The sequence below is a fragment of the Bufo bufo genome, chromosome 4 (genome assembly GCF_905171765.1).
Source record: "Bufo bufo chromosome 4, aBufBuf1.1, whole genome shotgun sequence".
Lineage (NCBI taxonomy): Eukaryota > Metazoa > Chordata > Amphibia > Anura > Bufonidae > Bufo > Bufo bufo.
This window is the reverse complement of record NC_053392.1, coordinates 45,691,253-45,705,953: the sequence shown is the minus strand read 5'-3', so window position 1 is coordinate 45,705,953 and position 14,701 is coordinate 45,691,253. Positions and strand designations below refer to the sequence as shown.

Here is a 14,701-nt window from a genome sequence, read left to right as displayed (position 1 = left end):
AAGGGACACTGGCCAGATGTTGGTTTGAGGTGCCCTTGGTGGTCTGTATTAATGTGCCAGTGGCAATGTCCCTTGTATTCGTGACGCCAGTACCTTTTGTATGGAGGTACAACCAGGGGCGTAACGATCGCGGTCGCAGGGGGTGCGACTGCGACCGGGCCCGGCGGGGGGAGGGGGCCCGCTGTACTAACATGTAATGAAGAGCTGTGACGGGGCCCGGCATGAAGTACAGTGACAATGCCAGCCCCGTCAGGGCGCTCCATTACACGTTTAATATTATGAGGCAAGGTGGGGGAGGTTTGCGCAGAGAGGGGGAGGAGGAAGAGGGGGGACGCGCGCACTCACTCATATACACTCGGCCCGGCAGTTCTTGTCACTGCCGGGCTGTCTCCAGATCATCAGTGAAGCAGGAGCTCTAGCGCTCCCTCTGCTTGCCGCACATCGCGCTGCTGGCTGTGGGAGGAGCTCTGAAGGCCCGGGTAACTGCCTTCAGTACAGCCAGCAGCGCGATGTGAGTGTGGCAGTGAAACATCAGGGAAGAGGGTAAGTATGTTTTTTTTTTTTTTTTGCAGACTGGGGGCAAAGGGGAAGGGGGGGCACAAAAGTGTGCATCTCTACTGAGGGGGCACCTAATCTGTCATAACTACTGTGAGGGGGGCACATATAAAGGCATTACTATGAGGGGGCACATATATCAACTACTGTGAGGGGGGGCACATAATCTGGCATAACCACTGTGAGGGGTACATATGTGGGCATATCTAATGTGAGGGGCACATAATCTAGCATAACCACTGTAGGGGGGCACGTATCTGGTCATTACTGTGAGGGGCAAATAATCTGGCATAACTACTGTGAGTGGGCACATATCTGGTCATAACTACTGTGAGGGGGAACATATCTGGCCATAACTACTGTGAGGGGCACATATCTTGCTATATCCACTGTGAGGGGCACATATCTGGGCATATCCACTGTGAGGGGCACATATCTGGGCATATCCACTGTGAAGGGGGCACATATCTGGGCATAACTACTGTGAAGGGGGCACATATCTGGCATAAATACCGTGAGGGGGCACATATTTGGCATAACTCCTGTTAGGGGGCACATATTTGGCATATCTACTGTTAGGGGGCACATATCTGGGCATAACTACTGTGACAGGAACAAAGGTGGGCTTAATTACTGTGAAAGGCCACAAGGTGGGCATTAGTACTGTGAGGGGCCACAATGTGGGCATTAGTACTGTGTGGTAGCACTTAGGGGAAATGTCCTAAATTACCCTGCTATACATTGGCATAGCTCAGTCTACCAGGCCAGCACAGCGCCCCCTGCTGGTGATTTCATAGGGGCAGTCACCATCCCTTCCTTATGTGATTATTCATTTTTTTCTCTATCACCACAGGGACCTTGTTCTGGATCCAGTGGATATCACGCCGAAGCCAGCGACACCCTGGATGAGGTAGGACCAGATTTTATTAGGACTGGGTTAGTGTAGCCATGCATTGGGCTTAGGGCTCTTTAACACGAGCGGATCCCTTGCGGGTAATCCGCTGTGTGAAAGAGTGCCAAGCCCCGCTCCGGACAGCAGAGACACGGAGCAGTAACATAATTGATAATGCTCTGTGCCTCTCTATGATCGTTTTGCTACAAACTCACAGTGACAACTTTATCTCACTGTGATTTTGTAGTAAAAAGGTCACAGAGAGGCACGGAGCATTATCAATCATGTTACTGCTCCGTGTCTCTGCTGTCCGGAATGGAGCTTGGCCCTCATTCACGCAGCGGACTAACCACAAGGGAAAGAGCCCTTCGTAAGAAAATCTGCCGCTTCTTTGTAAAAAGGGGGGGGGGGGGCCCGATCCAAAGTTTGCACTGGGGCCCATAACACTCTAGTTACGCCACTGGGTACAACCATTTACTGTAGTGTTAATAGAGGAACTGAGTCTAAGGCAAGCAGGGTTAAACTCAAAGTTGAACTTTACTGTAGATGACTTTTGATAACAGTTCATTTAACAGTCTCAGTACAGAGATAAACCTGCTGCTAGTCCTCTGCTGACAGGTGTAAGATATCCCTCTCTAATTATCAGACAAGGAGATGGTAGCCTTACTGTTAGTAGAGCTCAGGAATAGTCCTGGTTTTCCTTATTCAGGCTTGTGAAGTAGCCAAAAGCTAAGGTATCCTTCACGGTGGAGTCCAAAGGTCCTGAGGCACTCAGAAGAGGTGTCCGATAACCCTTTGGGGGTCTCCTTACAATAGTAGTCAGAATAGATCAAGTACTTCAGCTCCGGGCTGAGATATAGCTGAGGGATGGGAATCACAGGCTGCAGTTGACACAACTGATCTCCCTCAACTGCCACTGGAGTCTCAACAGGAGGTTATCTGGAAACTAGACTGAACTAAGCTATATATATGGGAGGTGTTATCTCCCCCTAGTGGTGAGCTAAGTGTAAATGCATGCTAATACACCTGTTAGCAGGGATGATGCTTAACCACCTCAGCCCCCAGTGCTTAAACCCCCTTAATGACCAGACCACTTTTTACACTTCTGCACTACACTACTTTCACCGTTTATTGCTCGGTCATGCAACTTACCACCCAAATGAATTTTACCTCCTTTTCTTCTCACTAATAGAGCTTTCATTTGGTGGTATTTTATTGCTGCTGACATTTTTACTTTTTTTGTTATTAATCAAAATTTAACGATTTTTTTGCCAAAAAATTACATTTTTCACTTTCAGTTGTAAAATTTTGCAAAAAAAACGACATCCATATATAAATTTTTCTCTAAATTTATTGTTCTACATGTCTTTGATAAAAAAAAAATGTTTGGGTAAAAAAAAAAAATGGTTTGGGTAAAAGTTATAGCGTTTACAAACTATGGTACAAAAATGTGAATTTCCGCTTTTTGAAGCAGCTCTGACTTTCTGAGCACCTGTCATGTTTCCTGAGGTTCTACAATGCCCAGACAGTACAAACACCCCACAAATGACCCCATTTCGGAAAGTAGACACCCTAAAATAAAAAGTTCTATGAACTCACTATGCACATCAGCGAATACCTTGGGGTGTCTTCTTTCCGAAATGGGGTCACATGTGGGGTATTTATACTGCCCTGGCATTTTAGGGGCCCTAAAGCGTGAGAAGAAGTCTGGAATATAAATGTCTAAAAAGTTTTACGCATTTGGATTCCGTGAGGGGTATGGGGAGTTCATGTGAGATTTTATTTTTTGACACAAGTTAGTGGAATATGAGACTTTGTAAGAAAAAAAATATATAAAATTTCCGCTAACTTGCGCCAAACAAATGTCTGAATGGAGCCTTACAGGGGGGTGATCAATGACAGGGGGGTGATCAGGGAGTCTATATGGGGTGATCACCCCCCTGTCATTGCTCACCCCCCTGTAAGGCTCCATTCAGATGTCTGTATGTGTTTTGCGGATCCGATCCATGTATCTGTGGATCCGTAAAAAACTGACGGACGTCTGAATGGAGCCTTACAGGGGGGTGAGCAATGACAGGGGTGTGATCAGGGAGTCTATATGGGGTGATCACCCCCCCTGTCATTGATCACCCCCCTGTAAGGCTCCATTCAGATGTCCGTATGTGTTTTGCGGATCCGATCCGTGGATCCGTAAAAAACATACGGACGTCTGAATGGAGCCTTACAGGGGGGTGAGCAATGACAGGGGGGTGATCAATGACAGGGGGGTGATCAGGGAGTCTATATGGGGTGATCACCCCCCTGTCATTGATCACCCCCCTGTAAGCCTCCATTCAGATGTCCGTATGTGTTTTGTGGATCCGATCCATGTATCCGTGGATCCGTAAAAAACATACGGACGTCTGAATAGAGCCTTACAGGGGGGTGATCAATGACAGGGGGGTGATCAGGGAGTCTATATGGGGTGATCACCCCCCTGTCATTGATCACCAGTAAGGCTCCATTCAGATGTCCGTATGTGTTTTGCGGATCCGATCCATGTATCCGTGGATCCGTAAAAAACAGACGGACGTCTGAATGGAGCCTTACAGGGGGGTGATCAATGACAGGGGGTTGATCAATGACAGGGGGGTGATCAGGGAGTCTATATGGGGTGATCACCCCCCTGTCATTGATCACGCCCCTGTAAGGCTCCATTCAGACGTCCGTCTGTTTTTTACGGATCCACGGATACATGGATCGGATCCGCAAAACACATACGGACATCTGAATGGAGCCTTACAGGGGGGTGATCAATGACAGGGGGGTGATCAACCCATATAGACTCCCTGATAACCCCCCTGTCATTGATCATCCCCCTGTCATTGATCACCCCCCTGTAAGGCTCCATTCAGATGTCCGTATGTGTTTTGCGGATCCGATCCATGTATCCGTGGATCCGTAAAAAACATACGGACGTCTGAATAGAGCCTTACAGGGGGGTGAGCAATGACAGGGGGGTGATCAGGGAGTCTATATGGGGTGATCAGGGGTGATCAGGGGTTAATAAGGGGTTAATAAGTGACAGGGGGGTGTAGTGTAGTGTAGTGGTGTTTGGTGCTACTTATTACTGAGCTGCCTGTGTCCTCTGGTGGTCGATCCAAACAAAAGGGACCACCAGAGGACCAGGTAGCAGGTATATTAGACGCTGTTATCAAAACAGAGTCTAATATACCTGTTAGGGGTTAAAAAAAACGCATCTCCAGCCTGCCAGCGAACGATCGCCGCTGGCAGGCTGGAGATCCACTCGCTTACCTTCCGATCCTGTGAACGCGCGCGCCTGTGCGCGCACGTTCACAGGAAATCTCGCGTCTCGCGAGATGACGCGTATATGCGTGACTGTGCGCAGAGCTGCCGCCTCCGGAACGCGATCCTGCGTTAGGCGGTCCGGAGGCGGTTAAACAGAAATACGCCTAAATTAGTGGTGCAGATCGCGGTGCAAAGCTCCTTTGCGCCGCAATTGGCGACTTCTCACTGCTCCCACCAAGTCTAAAAAGAAATGTGCGTGGCATGGGGCGGTATTTAGGTGTAGAAAATGGTCTAAATGTAATACAGCAAGGAAGCCGTCTTACATTTAGAAGTGGCGGCCGATACCTCTCCATAACTTCGGCGGATCCACCACCAGCGCAAGGGGTTATCAAGACCAGAGCTGGCCAAGTGCAGGACTGAAGCGCTGACTTCTCATCAGTCCACATTTCCTGAGTTGATGAAGCAACAATTCATAGATAAGAACTCAACGCTTCATCCGGGAGAGCGAGCGATCCTGAGCTTGCCCAGCGCTGCTCTCTGGTCAGCGATACGTCGTGCTCAGGATCGCTCTTTTTCGGATGAAGAGCTGATTTCTCATCAAAGAATCAGCGCTTCATAGCAAACTCCTTTAGCAAACATGCTAGCCCGGTCTGCGCTCGGTCACTTGGCTTCTCCATGATCCCCCGCTTCTGAAGCGCTCTGAGCAGCCCCCGCAGGGGCACATTATGCTCTCGTTCAGTGACGGGAGGTGTTACAGACCGTCAGATGACGGATTTTCTGTGAAGTCACATGGAGCAAAAAACTAAAAAAATTAACACAACTAATTGGAGAAATGATTTTCCCCATATAATGCATTAATTACTGGAAAAAAAAATATCACAGGTGCACTTTAAAGGGGTTGTCTCACTTCAGCAAATGGCCTTTATCATGTAGAGAAAGTTAATATCAGCCACTTACTAATGTATTGTGATGATCCATTCTGCTTCCTTCGCTAACCTGATTCATTTTTCCATCACATTATACACACTGCTCGTATCAATGGTTACGACCACCCTGCAATCCATTAGCGGTGGTCGTGCTTGCACACTGCAGGAAAAAGCGGCGCTCCTAGGGTACTGGCCACCAGAGAGGCCGGTGCTTTTTTCTATATAGTGTGCAAGTACGGCCACCGCTGCTGGATTGCAGGGTGGACGTAACCATGGAAACGAGAAGTATGTAATTTGATCGAAGCCTCAAAAGAAGCAATATGGATAAAATAACAATATATTAGTAAGTGCCTTGTATTACCGGTAACTTTCTATACATGATAAATGTAATTTGCTGATGTGAGGCAACCCCTTTGAGCATCGTGCAACCAAAGACAGTTATGTGGCAGTGCAGCCATTGAACTGAAGGGATCAAGCACCAAAAATCTCAGATCTGCAAAAAAATCCAACTTGGACTGTCACGCTGACATTGGGATCTGGAGACTGTGCAGCCTATATAGACCTCATCGTCATGTCCATGGTTTCAGCCGGAGATGTTTGTCTCATTTATCTTGTTAAGGTTAGACTGCGGCCATGAGTAGATTGTCATTAACAATATTGCTTTATGTATTTGCTGGACAACTCCTTAAAGTTGTTGTATCGTGGGCATGCTCTGTGACTTGGGCAGAGGTCATTGTGCAGGTAGGGGAGCAGATAAATGGCGACTATCATCTATTGTGAATATTTCATGTAGGTGATATCTGTCATTGTAATCCTGCCTGTGGTGATAATGAGAAGTGATCTCTACAGAACAGGAAGTGTCAGCCTATTATGAAGGCTTAGTAAAATATAGAACTTTGGCTCAAAAAACCTGCATCAATAACCACAAGTGTATTTCGAGCCTAATAGAAATGTTATACATTTGTCTACTTTTGTGGTTTGAAAAAGAAAAAATGCTGAAATCAATTTTAATACATAACAGAAAATCCCAGTAATGACACCATAAAGATAAAGATGTCCGGCAGAGAAGAGAAGACCTCATTAGCATTCATGTACCTCTGGGACCTGACAATACAGATCTATCAATCCCACTAGTCATCATGAGGAAACTTCTTCCATCCTATCTCAGATTGTTACCAAAGGTCACAAAAGGGGTAAAAGGTTTCAATGTGGTGACTGTGGAAAATGATTTACGAATAGCTCAAGACTTTCTTCACACAGAAGAACTCACACAGGAGAGAAGCCATATTCATGTTCAGAATGTGGGAAAGGTTTTACATCAAAACCATATCTTGTAATACATGAGAGAATTCACACAGGCATAAAGCCGTATTCATGTTCAGAATGTGGGAGATGTTTCACATCAAAACCATATCTTGTAATACATGAGAGAATTCACACAGGCGTGAAACCGTATTCATGTTCAGAATGTGGGAAATGTTTTACATCAAAACCATATCTTGTAATACATGAGAGAATTCACACAGGCATAAAGCCGTATTCGTGTTCAGAATGTGGGGAATGTTTTATATCAAAACCATATTTTGTTATACATGAGAGAATTCACATAGGCGTGAAACCGTATTCATGTTCAGAATGTGGGAAATGTTTTTCAAAAAAATCTAATCTTGCACATGAGTGAATTCACACAGGAGAGAAGCCTATTCATGTTCAGAATGTGAGAAATGTGTCTTCTTTCCAAAATGGGGTCACATGTGGGGTATTTATACTGCCCTGGCATTCTAGGGGCCCCAAAGCATGAGAAGAAGTCTGGTATCCAAATGTCTAAAAATGCCCTCCTAAAAGGAATTTGGGCCCCTTTGCGCATCTAGGCTGCAAAAAAGTGTCACACATCTGGTATCGCCGTACTCAGGAGAAGTTGGTCAATGTGTTTTGGGGTGTCATTTTACATATACCCATGCTGGGTGAGATAAATATCTTGGTCAAATGCCAACTTTGTATAAAAAAATGGAAAAAGTTGTCTTTTGCCAAGATATTTCTCTCACCCAGCATGGGTATATGTAAAAAGACACCCCAAAACACATTCCCCAACGTCTCCTGAATACGGCGATACCAGATGTGTGACACTTTTTTGCAGCCTAGGTGGGCAAAGGGGCCCTTTCGGATTTCACTGGTCATTTACCTACTTACCACACATTAGGGCCCCTGGAAAATGCCAGGGCAGTATAACTACCCCACAAGTGACCCCATTTTGGAAAGAAGACACCCCAAGGTATTCCGTGAGGGGCATGGCGAGTTCCTAGAATTTTTTATTTTTTGTCACAAGTTAGTGGAAAATGATGATTTTTTTATTTTATTTTTTTTTTCATACAAAGTCTCATATTCCACTAACTTGTGACAAAAAATAAAAACTTCCATGAACTCACTATGCCCATCAGCGAATACCCTGGGGTCTCTTCTTTCCAAAATGGGGTCACTTGTGGGGTAGTTATACTGCCCTGGCATTCTAGGGGCCCAAATGTGTGGTAAGGAGTTTGAAATCAAATTCTGTAAAAAATGACGAGTGAAATCCGAAAGGTGCTCTTTGGAATATGGGCCCCTTTGCCCACCTAGGCTGCAAAAAAGTGTCACACATCTGGTATCTCCGTACTCAGGAGAAGGTGGGGAATGTGTTTTGGGGTGTCATTTTACATATACCCATGCTGGGTGAGAGAAATATCTTGGCAAAAGACAACTTTTCCCATTTTTTTATACAAAGTTGGCATTTGACCAAGATTTTTATCTCACCCAGCATGGGTATATGTAAAAAGACACCCCAAAACACATTCCCCAACTTCTACTGAATACGGAGATACCAGATGTGTGGCACTTTTTTGCAGCCTAGGTGGGCAAAGGGGCCCACATTCCAAAGAGCACCTTTCGGATTTCACTCGTCATTTTTTACAGAATTTGATTTCAAACTCCTTACCACACATTTGGGCCCCTCTAGCTTAAACCCCCTTAATGACCAGACCACTTTTTACACTTCTGCACTACACTACTTTCACCGTTTATTGCTCGGTCATGCAACTTACCACCCAAATGAATTTTACCTCCTTTTCTTCTCACTAATAGAGCTTTCATTTGGTGGTATTTTATTGCTGCTGACATTTTTACTTTTTTTGTTATTAATCAAAATTTAACGATTTTTTTGCCAAAAAATTACATTTTTCACTTTCAGTTGTAAAATTTTGCAAAAAAAACGACATCCATATATAAATTTTTCTCTAAATTTATTGTTCTACATGTCTTTGATAAAAAAAAAATGTTTGGGTAAAAAAAAAAAATGGTTTGGGTAAAAGTTATAGCGTTTACAAACTATGGTACAAAAATGTGAATTTCCGCTTTTTGAAGCAGCTTTGACTTTCTGAGCACCTGTCATGTTTCCTGAGGTTCTACAATGCCCAGACAGTACAAACACCCCACAAATGACCCCATTTCGGAAAGTAGACACCCTAAGGTATTTGCTGATGGGCATAGTGAGTTCATAGAACTTTTTATTTTTTGTCACAAGTTAGCGGAAAATGATGATTTTTTTTAATTTATTTTTTTTCATTACAAAGTCTCATATTCCACTAACTTGTGACAAAAATAAATAAATTCTAGGAACTCGTCATGCCCCTCACGGAATACCTTGGGGTGTCTTCTTTCCAAAATGGGGTCACTTGTGGGGTAGTTATACTGCCCTGGAAATTTAGGGGCCCTAATGTGTGTGAAGTATTTTGAAATCAAAATCTGTAAAAAATGACCTGTGAAATCCGAAAGGTGCTCTTTGGAATGTGGGCCCCTTTGCCCACCTAGGCTGCAAAAAAGTGTCACACATGTGGTATCGCCGTACTCAGGAGAAGTTGGGCAATGTGTTTTGGGGTGTCATTTTACATATACCCATGGTGGGTGAGAGAAATATCTCGGCAAAAGACAACTTTTCCCATTTTTTTATACAAAGTTGGCATTTGACCAAGATATTTATCTCACCCAGCATGGGTATATGCAAAATGACACCCCAAAACACATTGCCCAACTTCTCCCGAGTACGGCGATACCACATGTGTGACACTTTTTTGCAGCCTAGATGCGCAAAGGGGCCCAAATTCCTTTTATGAGGGCATTTTTAGACATTTGGATCCCAGACTTCTTCTCACGCTTTAGGGCCCCTAAAATGCCAGGGCAGTATAAATACCCCACATGTGACCCCATTTTGGAAAGAAGACACCCCAAGGTATTCAATGAGGGGCATGGCGAGTTCCTAGAAATTTTTATTTTTTGTCACAAGTTAGTGGAATATGAGACTTTGTAAGGGGAAAAAATTAATAAATAAAATCATCATTTTCCGCTAACTTGTGACAAAAAATAAAAAGTTCTATGAACTCACTATGCCCATCAGCGAATACCTTGGGGTGTCTTCTTTCCGAAATAGGGTCACATGTGGGGTATTTATACTGCCCTGGCATTTTAGGGGCCCTAAAGCGTGAGAAGAAGTCTGGAATATAAATGTCTAAAAAGTTTTACGCATTTGGATTCCGTGAGGGGTATGGTGAGTTCATGTGAGATTTTATTTTTTGACACAAGTTAGTGGAATATGAGACTTTGTAAGAAAAAAAATATATAAAATTTCCGCTAACTTGCGCCAAACAAATGTCTGAATGGAGCCTTACAGGGGGGTGATCAATGACAGGGGGGTGATCAGGGAGTCTATATGGGGTGATCACCCCCCCCTGTCATTGATCACCCCCCTGTAAGCCTCCATTCAGATGTCCGTATGTGTTTTGTGGATCCGATCCATGTATCCGTGGATCCGTAAAAAACATACGGACGTCTGAATAGAGCCTTACAGGGGGGTGATCAATGACAGGGGGGTGATCAGGGAGTCTATATGGGGTGATCACCCCCCTGTCATTGATCACCAGTAAGGCTCCATTCAGATGTCCGTATGTGTTTTGCGGATCCGATCCATGTATCCGTGGATCCGTAAAAAACAGACGGACGTCTGAATGGAGCCTTACAGGGGGGTGATCAATGACAGGGGGTTGATCAATGACAGGGGGGTGATCAGGGAGTCTATATGGGGTGATCACCCCCCTGTCATTGATCACCCCCCTGTAAGGCTCCATTCAGATGTCTGTATGTGTTTTGCGGATCCGATCCATGTATCTGTGGATCCGTAAAAAACTGACGGACGTCTGAATGGAGCCTTACAGGGGGGTGAGCAATGACAGGGGGGTGATCAATGACAGGGGGGTGATCAGGGAGTCTATATGGGGTGATCACCCCCCTGTCATTGATCACCCCCCTGTAAGGCTCCATTCAGATGTCTGTATGTGTTTTGCGGATCCGATCCATGTATCTGTGGATCCGTAAAAAACTGACGGACGTCTGAATGGAGCCTTACAGGGGGGTGAGCAATGACAGGGGGGTGATCAATGACAGGGGGGTGATCAGGGAGTCTATATGGGGTGATCACCCCCCTGTCATTGATCACCCCCCTGTAAGGCTCCATTCAGATGTCCGTATGTGTTTTGCGGATCCGATCCATGTATCCGTGGATCCGTAAAAAACATACGGACGTCTGAATAGAGCCTTACAGGGGGTGAGCAATGACAGGGGGGTGATCAGGGAGTCTATATGGGGTGATCAGGGGTGATCAGGGGTTAATAAGGGGTTAATAAGTGACAGGGGGGGGTGTAGTGTAGTGTAGTGGTGTTTGGTGCTACTTATTACTGAGCTGCCTGTGTCCTCTGGTGGTCGATCCAAACAAAAGGGACCACCAGAGGACCAGGTAGCAGGTATATTAGACGCTGTTATCAAAACAGAGTCTAATATACCTGTTAGGGGTTAAAAAAAACGCATCTCCAGCCTGCCAGCGAACGATCGCCGCTGGCAGGCTGGAGATCCACTCGCTTACCTTCCGATCCTGTGAACGCGCGCGCCTGTGCGCGCACGTTCACAGGAAATCTCGCGTCTCGCGAGATGACGCGTATATGCGTGACTGTGCGCAGAGCTGCCGCCTCCGGAACGCGATCCTGCGTTAGGCGGTCCGGAGGCGGTTAAACAGAAATACGCCTAAATTAGTGGTGCAGATCGCGGTGCAAAGCTCCTTTGCGCCGCAATTGGCGACTTCTCACTGCTCCCACCAAGTCTAAAAAGAAATGTGCGTGGCGTGGGGCGGTATTTAGGTGTAGAAAATGGTCTAAATGTAATACAGCAAGGAAGCCGTCTTACATTTAGAAGTGGCGGCCGATACCTCTCCATAACTTCGGCGGATCCACCACCAGCGCAAGGGGTTATCAAGACCAGAGCTGGCCAAGTGCAGGACTGAAGCGCTGACTTCTCATCAGTCCACATTTCCTGAGTTGATGAAGCAACAATTCATAGATAAGAACTCATCCGGGAGAGCGAGCGATCCTGAGCTTGCCCAGCGCTGCTCTCTGGTCAGCGATACGTCGTGCTCAGGATCGCTCTTTTTCGGATGAAGAGCTGATTTCTCATCAAAGAATCAGCGCTTCATAGCAAACTCCTTTAGCAAACATGCTAGCCCGGTCTGCGCTCGGTCACTTGGCTTCTCCATGATCCCCCGCTTCTGAAGCGCCCTGAGCAGCCCCCGCAGGGGCACATTATGCTCTCGTTCAGTGACGGGAGGTGTTACAGACCGTCAGATGACGGATTTTCTGTGAAGTCACATGGAGCAAAAAACTAAAAAAATTAACACAACTAATTGGAGAAATGATTTTCCCCATATAATGCATTAATTACTGGAAAAAAAAATATCACAGGTGCACTTTAAAGGGGTTGTCTCACTTCAGCAAATGGCCTTTATCATGTAGAGAAAGTTAATATCAGCCACTTACTAATGTATTGTGATGATCCATTCTGCTTCCTTCGCTAACCTGATTCATTTTTCCATCACATTATACACACTGCTCGTATCAATGGTTACGACCACCCTGCAATCCATTAGCGGTGGTCGTGCTTGCACACTGCAGGAAAAAGCGGCGCTCCTAGGGTACTGGCCACCAGAGAGGCCGGTGCTTTTTTCTATATAGTGTGCAAGTACGGCCACCGCTGCTGGATTGCAGGGTGGACGTAACCATGGAAACGAGAAGTATGTAATTTGATCGAAGCCTCAAAAGAAGCAATATGGATAAAATAACAATATATTAGTAAGTGCCTTGTATTACCGGTAACTTTCTATACATGATAAATGTAATTTGCTGATGTGAGGCAACCCCTTTGAGCATCGTGCAACCAAAGACAGTTATGTGGCAGTGCAGCCATTGAACCGAAGGGATCAAGCACCAAAAATCTCAGATCTGCAAAAAAATCCAACTTGGACTGTCACGCTGACATTGGGATCTGGAGACTGTGCAGCCTATATAGACCTCATCGTCATGTCCATGGTTTCAGCCGGAGATGTTTGTCTCATTTATCTTGTTAAGGTTAGACTGCGGCCATGAGTAGATTGTCATTAACAATATTGCTTTATGTATTTGCTGGACAACTCCTTAAAGTTGTTGTATCGTGGGCATGCTCTGTGACTTGTGCAGAGGTCATTGTGCAGGTAGGGGAGCAGATAAATGGCGACTATCATCTATTGTGAATATTTCATGTAGGTGATATCTGTCATTGTAATCCTGCCTGTGGTGATAATGAGAAGTGATCTCTACAGAACAGGAAGTGTCAGCCTATTATGAAGGCTTAGTAAAATATAGAACTTTGGCTCAAAAAACCTGCATCAATAACCACAAGTGTATTTCGAGCCTAATAGAAATGTTATACATTTGTCTACTTTTGTGGTTTGAAAAAGAAAAAATGCTGAAATCAATTTTAATACATAACAGAAAATCCCAGTAATGACACCATAAAGATAAAGATGTCCGGCAGAGAAGAGAAGACCTCATTAGCATTCATGTACCTCTGGGACCTGACAATACAGATCTATCAATCCCACTAGTCATCATGAGGAAACTTCTTCCATCCTATCTCAGATTGTTACCAAAGGTCACAAAAGGGGTAAAAGGTTTCAATGTGGTGACTGTGGAAAATGATTTACGAATAGCTCAAGACTTTCTTCACACAGAAGAACTCACACAGGAGAGAAGCCATATTCATGTTCAGAATGTGGGAAAGGTTTTACATCAAAACCATATCTTGTAATACATGAGAGAATTCACACAGGCATAAAGCCGTATTCATGTTCAGAATGTGGGAGATGTTTCACATCAAAACCATATCTTGTAATACATGAGAGAATTCACACAGGCGTGAAACCGTATTCATGTTCAGAATGTGGGAAATGTTTTACATCAAAACCATATCTTGTAATACATGAGAGAATTCACACAGGCATAAAGCCGTATTCGTGTTCAGAATGTGGGGAATGTTTTATATCAAAACCATATTTTGTTATACATGAGAGAATTCACATAGGCGTGAAACCGTATTCATGTTCAGAATGTGGGAAATGTTTTTCAAAAAAATCTAATCTTGCACATGAGTGAATTCACACAGGAGAGAAGCCTATTCATGTTCAGAATGTGAGAAATGTTTTTCAGGAAAGTCATATCTTATTGCACATGAGAGTATTCACACAAGAGAGAAGCCGTATTTATGCTCAGAATGTCAGAAATGTTTCACGGAAAAGTCACTTGTTGTTACACATCAGAGAATTGACACAGGCGAGAAGCCGTATGCATGATCTGATTGTGGGAAATTTTTTGCAAGCAAATCACATCTTGTTGAACATCAGAGATTTCACACAGGAGAGAAGCCATATTCACGTTCATAAAATCAGAAATGTTTTACTACTAAAGCTAAATTTAGAGATCGTCAGAAAAGTCCTACAGGGTAGAAGCCATTATGTTGTGAAAATTTTACAAATTAATAAGGGGGCATATACACAAACGTATTTTTGGTCCGCATCCGATCCGCATTGCACATCTGTAAATTAAACTCACAACAATTTGTAATGCAAGAAAATTCCCAGATTCCTATTATTTTCTGGGGG

At 44.6% G+C, this 14,701-nt stretch overlaps 1 pseudogene; it reads left to right on the top strand.

Annotated features, from left to right (window-relative positions):
- The first annotated feature begins 13,085 nt into the window (after nucleotides 1-13,085).
- LOC120998950 lies at nucleotides 13,086-14,443 on the top strand (annotated as a pseudogene).
- Nucleotides 14,444-14,701: the final 258 nt, after the last annotated feature.